The sequence below is a fragment of the Hemiscyllium ocellatum genome, chromosome 5 (assembly GCF_020745735.1).
Source record: "Hemiscyllium ocellatum isolate sHemOce1 chromosome 5, sHemOce1.pat.X.cur, whole genome shotgun sequence".
Taxonomy (NCBI): Eukaryota; Metazoa; Chordata; class Chondrichthyes; order Orectolobiformes; family Hemiscylliidae; genus Hemiscyllium; species Hemiscyllium ocellatum.
Genome location: NC_083405.1, coordinates 35,580,948 through 35,596,694, shown reverse-complemented (window position 1 = coordinate 35,596,694; position 15,747 = coordinate 35,580,948).

The following is a 15,747-nucleotide window of genomic DNA, read 5'->3' as shown; positions in this document are numbered from 1 at the left end:
TTTTTGTATGACTGAGTGCATTAAGTTGACAAAGAACTAACCAAATCAGTAAATGATTCAACTTCTGCGACCTTTAGTTCTACAGCTAAAAGATTGGTGCATTTTATTTTTTTTTAAATCTTATTAGTGTGCATATCTCAAAACTAATTAAAAGAGTATGTGTTCCAATTTAGAAGTAGTGTTGGGATGTATGCTGGGAAAATTAGTACACCTGAATATAAATATGAAGATGCCAGCTAACTGACCAAGAAATCAGTGTCTCCGCTGCCACGCCAAATCTCACTTTACCAGTTTTCCTGACTGTGACTCATCAATATTAAATTGTTTGTTTTCCAGCCATGCCTGCCCATTGACTTAGTCATCATATATAAATGCAGCAACTGGTATAGCACTTAGTGTGCAAACCACAGAATTACTGGTTCAGTTCAAACCTGCACTAAGTTGATGGCAGTGGGAGAAGATCAGGTGGTATTGGTATCTCAAGACAGACAAGAGGAAAATCAGCCAAATTCCTCAATCTGCTTGTAATTTCTGATAAAGTGGATATTTGCAGACATTCAGAATGTTCACGACTGGTTCAATTGCAGCACCTTTTACACTTGTATGAGTGCTACCAGTTTCTGATATAATTGGAACTGTACCTGGAAACAATAAAAAAAACTTCAGGGGGTTCATTCACAAATTCAGCTCCCAACCATCACCATTACTTTTCTTGCAGAGAAGGAAGCAAATGCAAACATGAGATTTTTGCTCCCTGTATTTACAGAAATACAAATAAATTATATTAGGACAATAAGATTTGACCTTTGGTTGCCAAATGGGTCATGTTTATAATCAAGAAAGTTTTAAATTGTTTAGATAACCTCATTTGTTACCTTTTTAATATTTTAAAATATACATTATTCAATTTATGAACATTTTTCATTGCAGTGGAATTGCAACACAAGTATGTTTATCTCCTGTGCACCTGAGGCTCAAATTGAACTTACTTGCCCATTTTAAGGTCTTTTATTTGGAAACCAAAACCAAATTTACTGGAACCATTCTGATGACTCTTGATCATTGCCTGTAACAGCTGAAGATCAACCAGGTTCTAAAATGATATGCAAGTCGTTCTCTGAGAGCTGTTGTGTGCCTGGAGCTATTTGGGGCTTTCTCTCAAAATGAAGCCAGAAGAAATCAAGCAGAAAATGAAGTCAAACCTCAAGCATAGATCAGAAATAGTAAGAATCTCTGACTGCAGGAAACTCATTTTATTTAATAATTTTTAATAATTAATGGAAGAGATGGTGTATGGAACACAAGTGCTCTAATTTACAAAAAGAAACTCCCCTTTCAGACCCTGCTTTCTGTTTAGTCACAATAGTTTTCAAGAATTTTCTATGTTTGCTTCGTAGGTCTTTGCTCCCTAACTTTGAATATTTTGCCCAAATGTTGCAGCAAACTGTTAAGCAACATAATATTAGATTTTTGAGCCCTAAATTTATTTTTTTCATCATTGAAGAAATCAATATTTCCCATTTCAGCACTGAACTCAAAATAATAAATCTGATAGGACACTGACACTAAATGAAAAATGTTGATGGTTGAGTGTTAAATTTCATTTGAAAGCACTTTCGTTTTCAAAAATGGATTTCATTTTGTTTGGAAGTATTTCTTAATTTACAGTTTTCCTACTGCCTTAAACTACATCTATCCAACCCGTATTTTGAAAGAAAGAAAATTCTTTGCAAATTTTATCCATATTCCTCCTTGAACTAAAAACCAAAGAAAATATTTTCCTCTTTTTTTTTCTGTCTCCCTTTTCTCACAAGTACTTTGTCTGTTCGCCATTACAACAGAAGGAATAACATGTAAATTTCACATGGGCAACCATAACTGCATAAGAGGTGATTGGAACTTTGTAACGGGGAATTAACTTGTTTGAGAAACAGGGTAAAAATCAGATTTCATTCACTGACATCAATTTTTGAGGGACAAGTTATTTCAATCCTTGAGTCTCAAGTAGATTGCCGAGAAATAATTGGTCAACTGACAGCAGCTGCAGATCAGCTAACACTCGAGTAAGTTCCAGGTGGAGAGTTTCAGAAGTTTTTGCGTACAGGATGGAGACCTGGAAAATAACCCAGACTTTTTGTTTTGAGAGTTACAGCAGTGTTGCAGAAAGATAAATTTAATGCTTGCCTTTCGATGGCTTGTCTCCGTATATACCTGCTTCAGTGAGTAGGGTAGCTGTAGTAGATGCTTCCCTCAGTTGCAGAGGATAGGTACAATACATTTTCCACACACGTTTAACTCATCTTCCCATTGGGTCAAATAAGTTAAAATCAAATCTATGATTCTACCCCTCTACCATTTTTCCACTCCTTTGCTCTTGGCTGGTGAATATCTCTGTCCCACAAATTCTTCAGGTTAGTTCTTTGTTTTGTGATGACTTTTATTTCTCCCCTCCACTTTGTTGTCTCTTGGACAATTTATCTGTGATTGCTAATTAGCATTTGAAACTGTACTTAGTTCAAATAGTGATTTTCATATTCCCTCATCTTGTTTCCCTTCCGCAAGTGCATTACCTGATGTTTGCACAAACTTCTATTTGCTGCATCTCTGTTCACCTGACCTGCACTTTGATCTTTCTGTAGTCTACAACTTCATTATCAACCACAATCAGTTTTTGTATCATCTGCATATTTTATTGATATGTCTGGTACATTTAATGCCAAAGTATTGATATATACCATGAAAAGCAATTGGTTTCATATTGAGCCCCAGTGAAACCACTATAAAGTCATCTATCATTTATTTCTGCCCTTCTTTCAGCAACATTAGGTGCATTTCATGCAGACTAGAGTGGTGCTAGAAAAGCACAGCTGGGCAGGCAGGAGCCCTTCATCAGGAATGAGACTGGAAGCCTCAGGGATGGAGAGATAAATGGGAGGAGGTGGGGCTGGGGAGAAAGTAGCTGAGAGTGCGATAGGTGGATGGAGGAAGCAGTAAAGGTGATAGGTCAGAGAGGAGGGTGGAGTGGATGGATGGGAAGGAGGATTGATAGGTGTGGCAGGTCATGAAGATGGTCCTGAGCTGGAAGTTTAGAGCTGGGGTAAGGTGGGGGGAGGGAAAATGAGGAAACTGGTGAAGTCTACATTGATGCCCTGAGGTTGAAGGGTTCCGAGGTAGAGATGAGGTGTTCTTCCTCTAGGCGTCAGGTGCTGAAGGAGTGGCGATGGAGGAGGCCCAGGACCTGCATGTCCTCAGCAGAGTGGGAAGGGGACCAGGTAGACGCAGAGGAACGGTCTTTGCGGAAAGCAGATAGGGAGGAACCCCACGTGGTTGATGGCCTCCAATGCAACTCACCCACATACTGCACCTCCGCCCTCAAACCCCACCCCTCCAACCACAACAAGGAAAGAACTCCCCTGGCCCTCACCTTCCACCCCACCAATCTCTGCATCACCTGCTGATATTTCCACCACCTCCAAATGGCCCCCACCACCAGGGATATATTTCCTTCCCAACCCTTATCCACTTTTTGCAAAGACCTGGTCAGGTCCACACCCCCAACAACCCACCCTTCCTGCACCTTCCCCTGCCACTGCAGGAATTGCAAAACCTGCGCCTTCACCTCCCTCCAAGGCCCCAAAGGAGCCTTCTACATCCATCAAAGTTTCACCTGCACTTCCCCACCTGTCATTTTTTGCATCTGTTGCTCCCGATGCGGCCTCCTTTACAATGGGGAGACTGGACACCTTCTCGCAGAGCGTTTCAGAGAACATCTTTGGGACATCCACACCAATCAACCCTACTGCCCCATGGCTGAATATTTCAACTCCCCCCACTCTGCCAAGGACATGCAGGTCCTGGGCCGCCTCCACCACCACCTGATGACTGGAGGAAGAATGCCTCATCTTCCGCCTCAGGACCCTTCAACCCCAGGCTATCAATGTGGACTTCACCAGTTTCCTCATTTACCCTTCCCACACCTTACCCCAGTTCCAACCTTCCAGCTCAGCCCTGTCCTCATGATGTGTCCCATCGGTCATTCTTCCTTCCCACCTATCCGCTCCTCCCTCATCTCCAACCTATCACCTTTATCCCTTCCTCCATCCCACTATTGTACTCTCAGCTACCTTCTCCCCAGCCCCACCCCTCTCCCATTTATCTCTCCACCCCCAAATTCCAGCCTCATTTCTGATAAAGGGCTCCTGCCCGAAACATTGATTTTCCTGCTCCTTTGATGCTGCCTGACCTACTGTGCTTTTCCAGCACCACTCTAATCTTGACTCTAATCTCCAGCATCTGCAGTCCTCACTTTCACCTGAATTTCATACAGATCTGTTGTTTTATGTATTTTTAAAGATGCTAAGATTTCTTACTCTCCCTCTCAATATAATTATTCCACTTAATATTTCACATTATTTATCCTCCTCTGACAACTGATTGATACGTTTAATATAGACTGATATCAAATTTTGATTAAGAATCATATTCACATCTTCTATGCCAGACGCAGATTCTCTTTCCAGTCCCTGATAAGTCCTACTCTTTTGGAACATAACGAGTAGACGTTTAGTCTTTGAGCATACTACCATTTCATACAATCCTGGTTGATAGTACACTTCAAGCCTTTTACCCACATTGTCCCCATAACTCTTTACACCATTGAAAATTTATATACTTCTACTTTAAATATACACAAAAAATAAGCTTCCTTAGCCTTGTGCAGTAAAGAATTTCAAAGATCCATCTCCTGAGTAAAACCAGTCCTCCTTATTTCTGTCCTTAGTGACATTCCTCTTAATTTTAATTTTAAATTGTGCCCCCTAGTTCTACACCCCCCCCCCCCCCCCCCAACCAGGAGAAATATCTTACTTGCATCTACTCTATCCATCTCCTTAGTATTTTGTGGGTTTCAGTGAACTTATCTCTCATTTTATTAAACTCTAGAAAACACAAACTCAAGATTCCTGATGAAGGGCTTATGCCTGAAACGTCAATTCTGCTCCTCAGATGCTATCTGATCTGCTGTGCTTGTCCAGCACCACACTTTTCAACAATATCAGATTGTCCTATCTCTCTTCACAGGACAGTCTCACTGTCCAAGGAACAAATTTGGTGAATCTTTGTTGCACTTTCTATGATTCTAATATTTTTCCTGAGACGAGGAGACCAAAACTGCACATAGTATTCTAGGTGTGATCTAACCAAACTCCTATGCAGTTGAAACAAGACTTCACTACTTCTGTTTTCAAATATTCTTGTGATAAAGTATACCATTAGTCTTCATGATAGTTTGCTGCTCTAGCATGTTAGTCTTCAGTGAATTATTGAGCAGGACACTGTACCTCTCTATGACACCCAAATACTATTATGTATTTATTTCCATTTTTTCACCATTTCAAAAAAAACTCTAATGCCCATTCTCCCTACTAAACTGAATAATTCTTCGTTTTCCACATTATATTCCATCTGCTATATTTTCATCCAATCATTAAGCTTGTCAAAATCCTCCTGAAAATGTTTTACACCTTCCTGACAACATTCCTGCTTATTTTGCAAATTTGGTACTATTGGGTTTGTTCCTTACTCCAAATCATTGTTACATGTTGTGAACTGCTCGGACCCAAGTACTAACCTTTGCAGTATTATACTAGACCGCCTGCCAATGCAAGAATGACACATTTATGTCTGTTGTGTTTTCTGTCTGTTAGCCAATCCTTAATACAAGAGCCATTTTGCTTATCAAAATCAGGTTTGACAAATTTGCTAGTTTTTTGAAGCTGTCACCAAAACTGATAAAGAAGAGTAGAAAGATTTTCAGAAAATCCAAATCTTTCTACTCTTCTTTGAGTAGAAAGATTTGGATTTTTTGAACATCTTTCTACTCTTCTTTATCAATTTTGGTGGCAGCTTCAAAAAAACTAGCAAATTTATCAAACCTGATTTTCCATTCACAAATCCATGCTGACTATGCCAATAAATCATTTTTATCCAAGTATTTATATATAATCTCCTTTATGATAGGTTTTTACATTTTCCCTACCACTGCTATAAGGTTGATGGAATTGTAGTTCTGTATTTTTCTCCCCATAATTCCTTAAATAGTGAAGTGACATTTGTAAATTCCCAATCTGCAAGAATTGTTCCAAAATTGAATGCATATACTATCTCTTTGGCCACTTCCTTCAACACTCTGGGATGTAAATTATCAGATCCTGAAGCACTATAAGCTTTAATCATTTTAATTTCTCCAGTGCCACCTTCATTGCTAATACTAATTTTGTTCAACTCCCCATTATAAATTATCCTGACTCTGCTTTTATAAACATGCATTTATCACTTTATCCCCTCTGCCCCCACCCTCCTCTAGCTTATCTCTCCACACTTCAGGCTCACTGCCTTTATTCCTGATGAACAGCTTTTGCCCGAAATGTTGATTTCTCTGCTCCTTGGATGCTGCCTGAACTGCTGTGCTTTTCCAGCACCACTGATCCAGAATTCCTTTATCTCAGCCAAGCCTTTCCTTTTGCATGCCTACAGAAGCTTTCACAATCCAGTTTTTGGTTTTGATAGATTCTATTCATATTATATTCTTCCTTATCAGTTTCTTGTGCTCCTTCACTGTATTGTAAAAATTTGCCAATCTTCAGATATATTCCTATTCTGGCCACTTAAGTCTTTTTAAATCTTGAACAGATCTTAACTTCGTTTGTCACATGGTTGACAAATCTTTGTGTTTTTGCACTTTGAAGGAATAAACATTTGTTGTAAGCCATGTAACAATTCTTTTTAAAAGAGTATTCATTGCTAAAGTGCAGTTTTGTTTTTTATTGTGTTTCCCAATCCAGTTCAGTCAATTTATGCCACATGCTTTTGTGATTTCCCTTATTCAAATTTAACACTTTTTGTTCTAAATTAAACTACCTCACTTTCAAATATAAATGCTATCATATTGTGGTCACATCTCTGAAGGTTATTTTACAAGATTTTTTTTTCATTAGACAGGACTAGGTACAAAATAACCCATCTTCTGGTTATGCTGCTTTTGAAACTCATCCTTAACAGCTTTCATGCTCACTTGGTTTACCCAATCTATATTCACATTAATGTCACCCATGACTACTGTGCTGTACGTGCTACAAACATATTTTGCCTCTTGGTTTATACAGTAACCCATGCTACCATCATTATATAATGGCCTATAAACAACTCCAACCAATGTCTGCTGCCCCTTGCAGTATCTTGTTTCTACTTAAACAGATTGCACACACTTCTTCTGATGTGAAGTTGTCCCTTAATAATGTACTGATCATATCACGTATTATCACCAGAATTCCACCTCCTTTTCCTTCCTTCTTGTCTGTCCTTCCTAAATGTCTAGTATATTTGAATATTCAGCTCCCAGTCCTGGTGACTGCAGCCATCTTTCTGAAATAGCAATTATATAAACATTTACATCTATTTGTGCCTTTAAATCATCTAGCTTCAAATGCTGTGTGCAATTAACTCTGTCTTTTTGCCATCATTCTCAATTCAAAATGTATTCAACGCTCAACTTCGTTTCTCCTATCTTCTATTCTGCTTTGCAGTTTTTGTATTTCCCTCTACTTGATAACTCCCTTCTAATTTGGGTTACCCCTCAGGTACTATCTCCTTTGTTCTTCTCATGTATTTTATGCTTCTTTAATATAACTTTGGGTTTTCCTTGTTTTAAACTTGACCAGATTTTTCATACTCTCCGTCTTTGCTTTTCTTATCGTTTCAATACAATTGCTGCATTTTGTACATTTCTTTAGGTTTTTGAAATGGAGTTGTTGGTATTGGACATGTTTCCTTTTTGTCATACCCTGTATATTTCTTGATGTTTGTCTAAATTTACCTCCAGCATCTTTTCTGTGTGATCATATTTATTCTGAGCCTTCTATCTCCTTGAATGTCTCTCACTTGACGTGCCTTCAAGTGTCCACATTTTCTAAATCCCATCATTCTAATGAGACTTTTTATATTTGTCCTCTTGTATAAATGCACCAAATCTAGTAGAATTATGACGACTTCCACCAAAGTACTGTACTACTGATATCCCTTCCAGCAGCCCCTGTTTCAATCCATTAAACATCCTAGATAGCCACATTTGCCAGTATGTAGCAAATTAAATGAAAAATGTTCTCAATGCATTTTAATAATTATAATTTCTAATGTTGGAATTGATTCCAACTTGTTAATGTTGGACTAGGTAAATTCACCTGTTACTGTACAATTTTTAAAAATATATTTGATATCTGTTTTCTATTTGAGTCCATCATACACTTTCAGCAATGTGATTGCAGTTTTTTTTCTTCGATTCAACCTACATAGGATTTCATTTGATAATCCATCTAGTGTATTATGCCATCTTGCTGCTGAGTTGTTTCTTAACCAACATTACTATCCTACTTTCTGTCCTTTTCTCTGCTTCTCTTTCTTGTCAGAAAATTCTCCAACCAGACATAACAACCATTCCTGTCCATGAAGTTATGTTTTATTGATAGGTTTCGTATATAGTGACCACCTACATACGAGACTCCTGTTTTGATGTATTTTTCAGTACAAACTGCCAACTTCGCAAGTATGTGAAATTGGGAGTTTTAAATTCAATAGGTAATGGATGTTAAATGAGGTGGAACTTTGTATTGTGGAAAGGAGATGCTATTTATTCCCATGCTTATCCTGATGCCCTGAATGGTCCAGCTGCTGAACTAAGTTTTGGATAACCTTGCTTTGCCTGGAACATTATTCCAAAAATTTGTTACGCTTCCAGTAACCACTTGCTACCCTAGAATCTGTATTAGTACTACTGTGCCTCAGTTTGTAGCTAGAGTGATAATAGTGTGGAACTCGGTGGTGGAAGTGGAGGCATTAATGATTTCAAGAAAAAATTGGATGAACCCAAAGAGGGAGTAAAGTTGGAAGGGTTTTGTGGATAGACCCTGGATAAGGAACTAACTATGAAGAGCTAATTCAAAGGATAGAATGGCACTGTATGCCATAATGAACATATATCCAAATTTCAATGTCTGCTTTCTAGAGCTGAATCTTACTCTCTTTTTTTTCTCTTTTTGGTTTAGTGCCAGTTTCAAAGTGAGGCCTCACTGGATCATTTGGCGTATTGTGTAAATCCACAGCACAAATTTACTTACCATTCACCATCCATTACATTTAATACTCCCAATTTGCTAAACCTCTGATGGCAGAGGAGGCCTTGAAACCAGGCCATGACATCATGTTCCAAGGATGTCACTAGAGTCAGTGCAGTCTCAATCCATCTGGAGGATTGCCTAGCAATGTAGGAAGAGAATCATTGACTTCTACTCTACCAATGTAACTACCTCCATCTTCTCTCTGATATGTCTCTCATGCTACCTCTTAATGTACCCAGTTCAGATCAAGGCTCGTGCTCTACTATCTATTGCACATTCTGCTTACTCACTTGCTTGAACACTTCCCCATCTGCATCAAAAATAATATCTGTGCCACCCATTTTCATTTCCCTTACTACTGTCATCTCTCTCGTGGCAAGAGGGAATAGGACAAAAAGTTGAGACTGGTGGTAGGTTGACATGCGTTTACTCTCCTTATGTGGAGAGTATTGTGACTCATACGGCTATGATGAGCTTTCTGGCCTTTTGGAAATGCGGTAAAAGACACAATGAAACAATAGCCAGGTAGCTCTAGCTGTGGGGAAACAGGGTAAAAAGTAAAGACAAGATAAGCTGGGGTCCTGTGAACATCCAGGTAGGCTTAGAGTAATTAAGTGTTATGACAGCAAGCAAGTAGGCTAGAGATGCAACCTGGTCCAATTTATTAGCTAGTTGCATGTCCATGAGCATGTGGTCCTTTGCAGCAGCCTTACAATAACTGCCAGTGCAGCCTAAGAGGTGGCAGTTAAGTGCAAAGGTATACTGTAAGCGGATTTGAGATGGGCCATGAATGTTCTTAGACGTGGGCACATTTCAGATTTTCCATGTGAACGATGCCCGTAGAATGTGCCCTTAGATTGATGCCCAACATAAAGGACCTTTGGAGCAATCAGAACACTGAAGTCGCCTGGTACAACTCTGATTTCCATATTGAGAATTCACATTATTTGGTTGTTCACGGGTTTGGTAACATAGGAAGTTGTGTTGGTAAGGCATTTACTAAGTATTCCTTTCAATGGCAACTCGCTGCTGCCTAGTGAGGAACTTGCCTGGCCACCCAGCAAATAAACAAAGATGCTACAAATTACTCAAAATATTGGGATAAGTCTCGATGGACATCTCATGCTGATCTTCTATCACAGATTTGACCATACCCACATCATTTAGGCTTCTCCATAATTCTGCCCATAGTTTTGGTTTCAATTGCCTCCCATTGCACTTAATGTCCTGTGTGCTAGCTCTTGGTTTACTTCTCGCCCAACTGAATTTGCATTCAAAAAGAGTCCGTAGTACTGAAGCATGTTGCTATAAAGGTATTGAATCTCAAATTTCCCTATCCCCCTCTCAATGTGAAAAGGTGTCTTTTCATGTAGCCTTGATAAAAGGGCAAAATTAAAGTCCTCGCACCACCCCACCATGCACACCTCAATGGCAGTCATTTGGGTGGGAATGGGTTGGAGACCCTGATTCTCACCTTTCTCTATGAACCCTCCCTGCCCCCTCACCCCAATTGAGTTCCTTGTAAGAAGGATGTATGGCAGCCCTCCTATTCAGAGGTCACTTACATGGCAGCGTAAATGTCTTATCACAGCCAATTGTCTACAAGTGATAAGTAGTTGCTTCAGACTACCAGAATACTCAGTGGTTAATCAAGAACCCCAATTACAGAAATAGGAGCCCTTGCAGCAAGTTCACCCCCACCTTACCCTTGCCCTTCTGACACCTCCAACCACCCACACCAACTATGCCAATGCTGCTCACATTCATCTCTGCAGTTCCACAGACATTTGCTGCTGTGGGCCCACATGTAGTACCAACAATGGTCCATGATTCTGGTGGTACAACAGAGTGCAGAGTCCATGACCTCTGACTGACAGATCTTGGGGGTTAGAGTCCCTCTATCTGGACCTTATTAATTAAGTCCAATTACTTGCTCTCGGGCCTTTGGGAGAGAAGCCATCCATTCTCCAAATATTAAATTCTGCCCAGGTTCATAGATCTGAATCATTAGTACTATTTCTCACTCCACAAATGTTATTAGGCCAGAATATTTCCAGCATTATCTGATTTATTTGCAATATACAGCATGCTGCTTCTGCAGAAAAATGTACTTTTCTTAGAGGAGTTACAACAGAATTAGAATTCCTACTGTGTGGAAACAGGCCCTTCGGCCCAACAAATCCACACCGACCCTCTGAGTACCCCACCCAAATCCCTACACTTACCCATGACTCATGCACCTAACTTATACATTCCTGAACACAATGGGCAATTTAGCATAGCCACTTCACCTAACCTGCACATCTTTGGATTGTAGAAGGAGACCCACACAGACAGGGAGAATGTGCAAACTCCACACATACACTCACCTGAGGCTGGAATCGAACTCGAGTCTCTGGCACTGTGAGGCAGCAGCAAGCTCACCACTGTGCCACTCTGAAGTTTACTAGCAATTCTGAGCAAGTTATTATCAGACTCAAAACATTAACACTCTATCTCTTTCCACAGATACAGTCAGACTTGTTAAGTTTCTCCAGCGTTCTCTGTTTGTTTTAAAAGTTTACTGGGATGATTTCTAATGTTAGTATTGCCAATGAGAAGAAATCAGGTAAAATGTGCCTACATTAATATCCTCCAGTTTAGAAGAATGAGGATGAAGGAACAGGTGGACCTGTTAAGGTTAACGTGCGGCATACTTTTAGAACATCCAACAGTAAGGAAGAGAATGTTGAGAAAATATTGGTGAAAATGAAGATAGTAGAAATAATGGGTAGTGAAAATCAATAGATTAGATGTACTGAAAATCCTGATGTGCTTAGCATGAATAGGTCACCTAGTCCTAGTTGGATGGCTCCCACATTGTGAGAGAAGTTAGGGATAGAAATAGTAGAAGGGCTTACCGTAATTCTCTAAATTTCCATATATACAGAGGGTTGGAAGATGATAAAAGTAATAACCTATTTAAGGAAGTGTGTAAGAAAAGTCCTAGTAACTACAGACTAGTCCATTTAATATCAGTAGTGGAAAAAATAACTAGGGTAAGATTCAACAGCACTTGAAGAGTTTTGAATTAATTAAGATTGTTAAAAGCTGGTCATATTTGATTTTGTTTTTGATGAAGTAACCAAAAGTCAAAGAATAAATGGTTTATTTTGTCTACACAGATAAAACATTGACAAAATATATAAAACACTAGTTAATAGAATTACGTTGCATGGAATAAGAGGGGCCATTGTTAGTTTAGATGAAAAAATGGTTGCAGAATAGGCAGCAAAGAGGCAGATGGAATTTAATCCAGAATGTTTGTGACGTGTTTTGGTAGAATGGATAGCATGAAGAATGTGCCTTTTTACTTTTGTGTTTTTTTTTAAAAGGTTGTAAGCTGAACTGAGAAAAAAAATACTGTTTTAAACCAGGAATTACAAAGATTGCTGCACAGATTTAAAGCAAATAACTTGATATTCATTGTGAACACTGTTTGTACAACTGTAAGTTAAAACCATGGTTTTAGAGGAACCGGACCTGAATGATTGTGTACAAATAGAGCTTTGGATTGGCAACAAGTGCTGGCTTGGTTGATGATCTAGTGACCAGTTACCAATAACATAGGCCTTCTGCCTGTAGGCAATACTGTGATTGGTTCTCAGGCAACTGAACAGCTTGGGGGTGTGAATAAGATGCAGAGAAGCTATTCAGACCTCCAGGAGCACACTATTCCCTGCAATAAAAACCACTTCAAGCCTAAAGAAAATTAATCTCTTTCATTCGGTAGTTGCTGCAAGTTGTGACTTACAGTCACTGCATTAGAGGTCTTTTATCAGCCACCCTGTGCCTCTTGCAAGCAAGTAAAAGTATCCAGAAAAAGGAAAAGTGAGAATTAGCATTCCAATCAACACAGGAGACATCTCAATAGATCCTGTGAACAATGACCACTGAATTGCTTTCTTGGTCATCCCTCTGTCCATAACACCCTTATTTTTCTTTCCCCATGTCTATGACTACTTGCGTATGTAAAGGAGAGTTTATATTGCGATTAGAGTTTCAATTATTAGAGTTATATGATGGTTCTTAACTGTTTGTATAGAATCCATAAACTTATAACATATAGTAGCTTTTGTTAAGTACATTGGATAGGCCCTTTGAAGGAAATATTGTGCGACACCATGGGGCTGGAATGGAGGAGTAGATTGTTTGACAGAGATGGTATGGTCTCCTGCATCATTATGACTATAATTCTTGTCCAAATTAAATTAAATTAGAATAATTGATAAGATACTCCTGCCATAGTCTCGGAGTAAGGATTGCCATTTATTATCAGGATGAGGACAAATCCCTCCAATCAAGGGTTGTGAATGTTGGAAATTCTCTGCACCAAAGGGTTGTTGTTGCCAGTCAATGAGTACGTTAAAGCCTGAGATTGATAGACTCATTAACACTAAGAGCATTGAGCTATACAGAGAGAGGGTGGGGAAGTAGATAGTCAGCTGTGATGTTATTCAATGAAACAGCAGGCTTAATAATCAATACAACCTATTTCTGCTAATAGTTCTGGAGTTCTTTTAATTTCTAGACCTCATTTTGGATCTTGAATGATGATGTTCTTGGACATAACCTGTCACAAATAAATAAATTGTTCTTTCCATGTCTGCAGTTGTCTGATCTGAAGACCCAGTGGAACCAATAACAAAATGCATTTGGACAGTGATTTTCTTTTTCTTCCACACTGGTTTGAATTTTGTTTAGTAATAAAAAAGATAAATTTAAGTCTTACCTTAGTCTTAGATCTTGTGAAACCAATGCCTTGTTAAATATATCCTAAAGATAATGGTTCTGTGTAATTCTACACAGTTTACAGAAGAGGAAAGTAAAAACAAAGTGAACTGTTAAAGTTGGTTAATTATGACATACATGTCTTTCATTGATTGTTTTTGTTATATGCTGCTGCAATATGTTTCACACCCATGGGCAACCCATGGGATATTGTACAAGCTTTGCCAAGAGAGCTGGCCTTTTGAAAATTCTCAAGTCAGTTTATATGGATAATGGCAGCAACAAGACAGTAACATCCGTGGATACCTGGAAAATGATCAGCAATGGGGAATCTGTGGCTGAAGGCAGAATGTTACTATTTAAAGGGAGCCTGAATTTAAAGCTACTTGTTCTCATTCCTGAACAAGGCATCAATCTTACGTTTCTTAAAAAAGGAAAGGCCTATGAACTGTTGAAAGAGTGATCTGATATTAAAAAGTACTTACTGTTAATGCAATCGTGTTGACACCAACAAAATCTCTGCAATGAAGAAGCTGTGGAATGAGAGATGAGTGTGCACTACATGGTGTGTGTTTGAGAATGACCCTTCAAACATAACAATCCAAAAATTAGCTTCCCTTGTGTGTTGCATTTTTTAGAAAAAGAAGTCACTTTCAATGTTCTTGCACTTTCTATTCTATTTCAGCAAAACAAATTGATTATGATATGTAGATATAAGTAAAAACACTAATACAATTTTCTCCTACAGCACAATTGTCCAAACTATATATGGATGAATGGCCATAGCTGGATATTTATATGCTAACATACAAACAGAGATTCTGGACACTCATTCTTCTTGGGTAAAGGGGAATTGTGAAGGTGGAGTGCTTGAACATGTTATGTTTCCATTCTGAGCAAATTCAAGCAATTCAATAATGTGAATATTTTATCTCATACATTTGTTCAAGCTTTGCATAGAAGTGCAGAAGTCCAGTCAGCTGAAATTTAAGTGAAGAATATCCATAGTCACTTCCCTGTTAATAGCACTCACTGGTCCATCAAAAGAAACCTTGGGCAAACTATATCATTTGGAGGAAATTGGCACTGAATGAGTCACAGAGCACAAAGGTGCTTGAGGATATGGGAATCAAAGAGAAACCTGGTTTCAGAATGGAGATCCAGAAATGATCATCTTGACTCTGGGATGTGTAAACAAGGATCTGGGGGTTTGGGTTGGGCAGGATGCAGAGCATCATGCAAAGGCTCCATGTTAGAGCTGGAAACAGTTTTAATCTTTGTGCTACTATCCCAGAGGAATTGTGGATGCAATGTATGTTGGAATGAGTAGTATAACTGCAAGAATATCTGTATCTGCCTCCACCTCCCATCTTCTAAATCCCCACCATCACCTTGATTGTCTTGATGAAGCAAGAAATACTCAAGTTTTTGATTGATTTTAGCCTTGCTACGAAGATAAAATGGAGGACAGCAAAGAGTCAAGCTAAACTTGGTTGGATAACAGATATTAGTATGGTTTTGTAGGCAAGCACAAATTTGCAGTTATCATGTAAGAAGCCATTTCTATCACAAAGTATGCATAGAAGCACACTTAAATTATGTGAAGAACATAAAATATCTATTTTAAAATGTGGGTACTGCTGATAATCTTTAATTACCCTTTATACAGAGATGTATTTTGACAATTCTATTCAGAAAGAAGTAAGGATTTCAAGCCTGAGACAATTTAGAAACATTGTGGATGGTGTTAGCATACATCTGCTGTCATTTTCCTGCTGGCTGATGGGGAATGTGGTTTCAGCAAAGG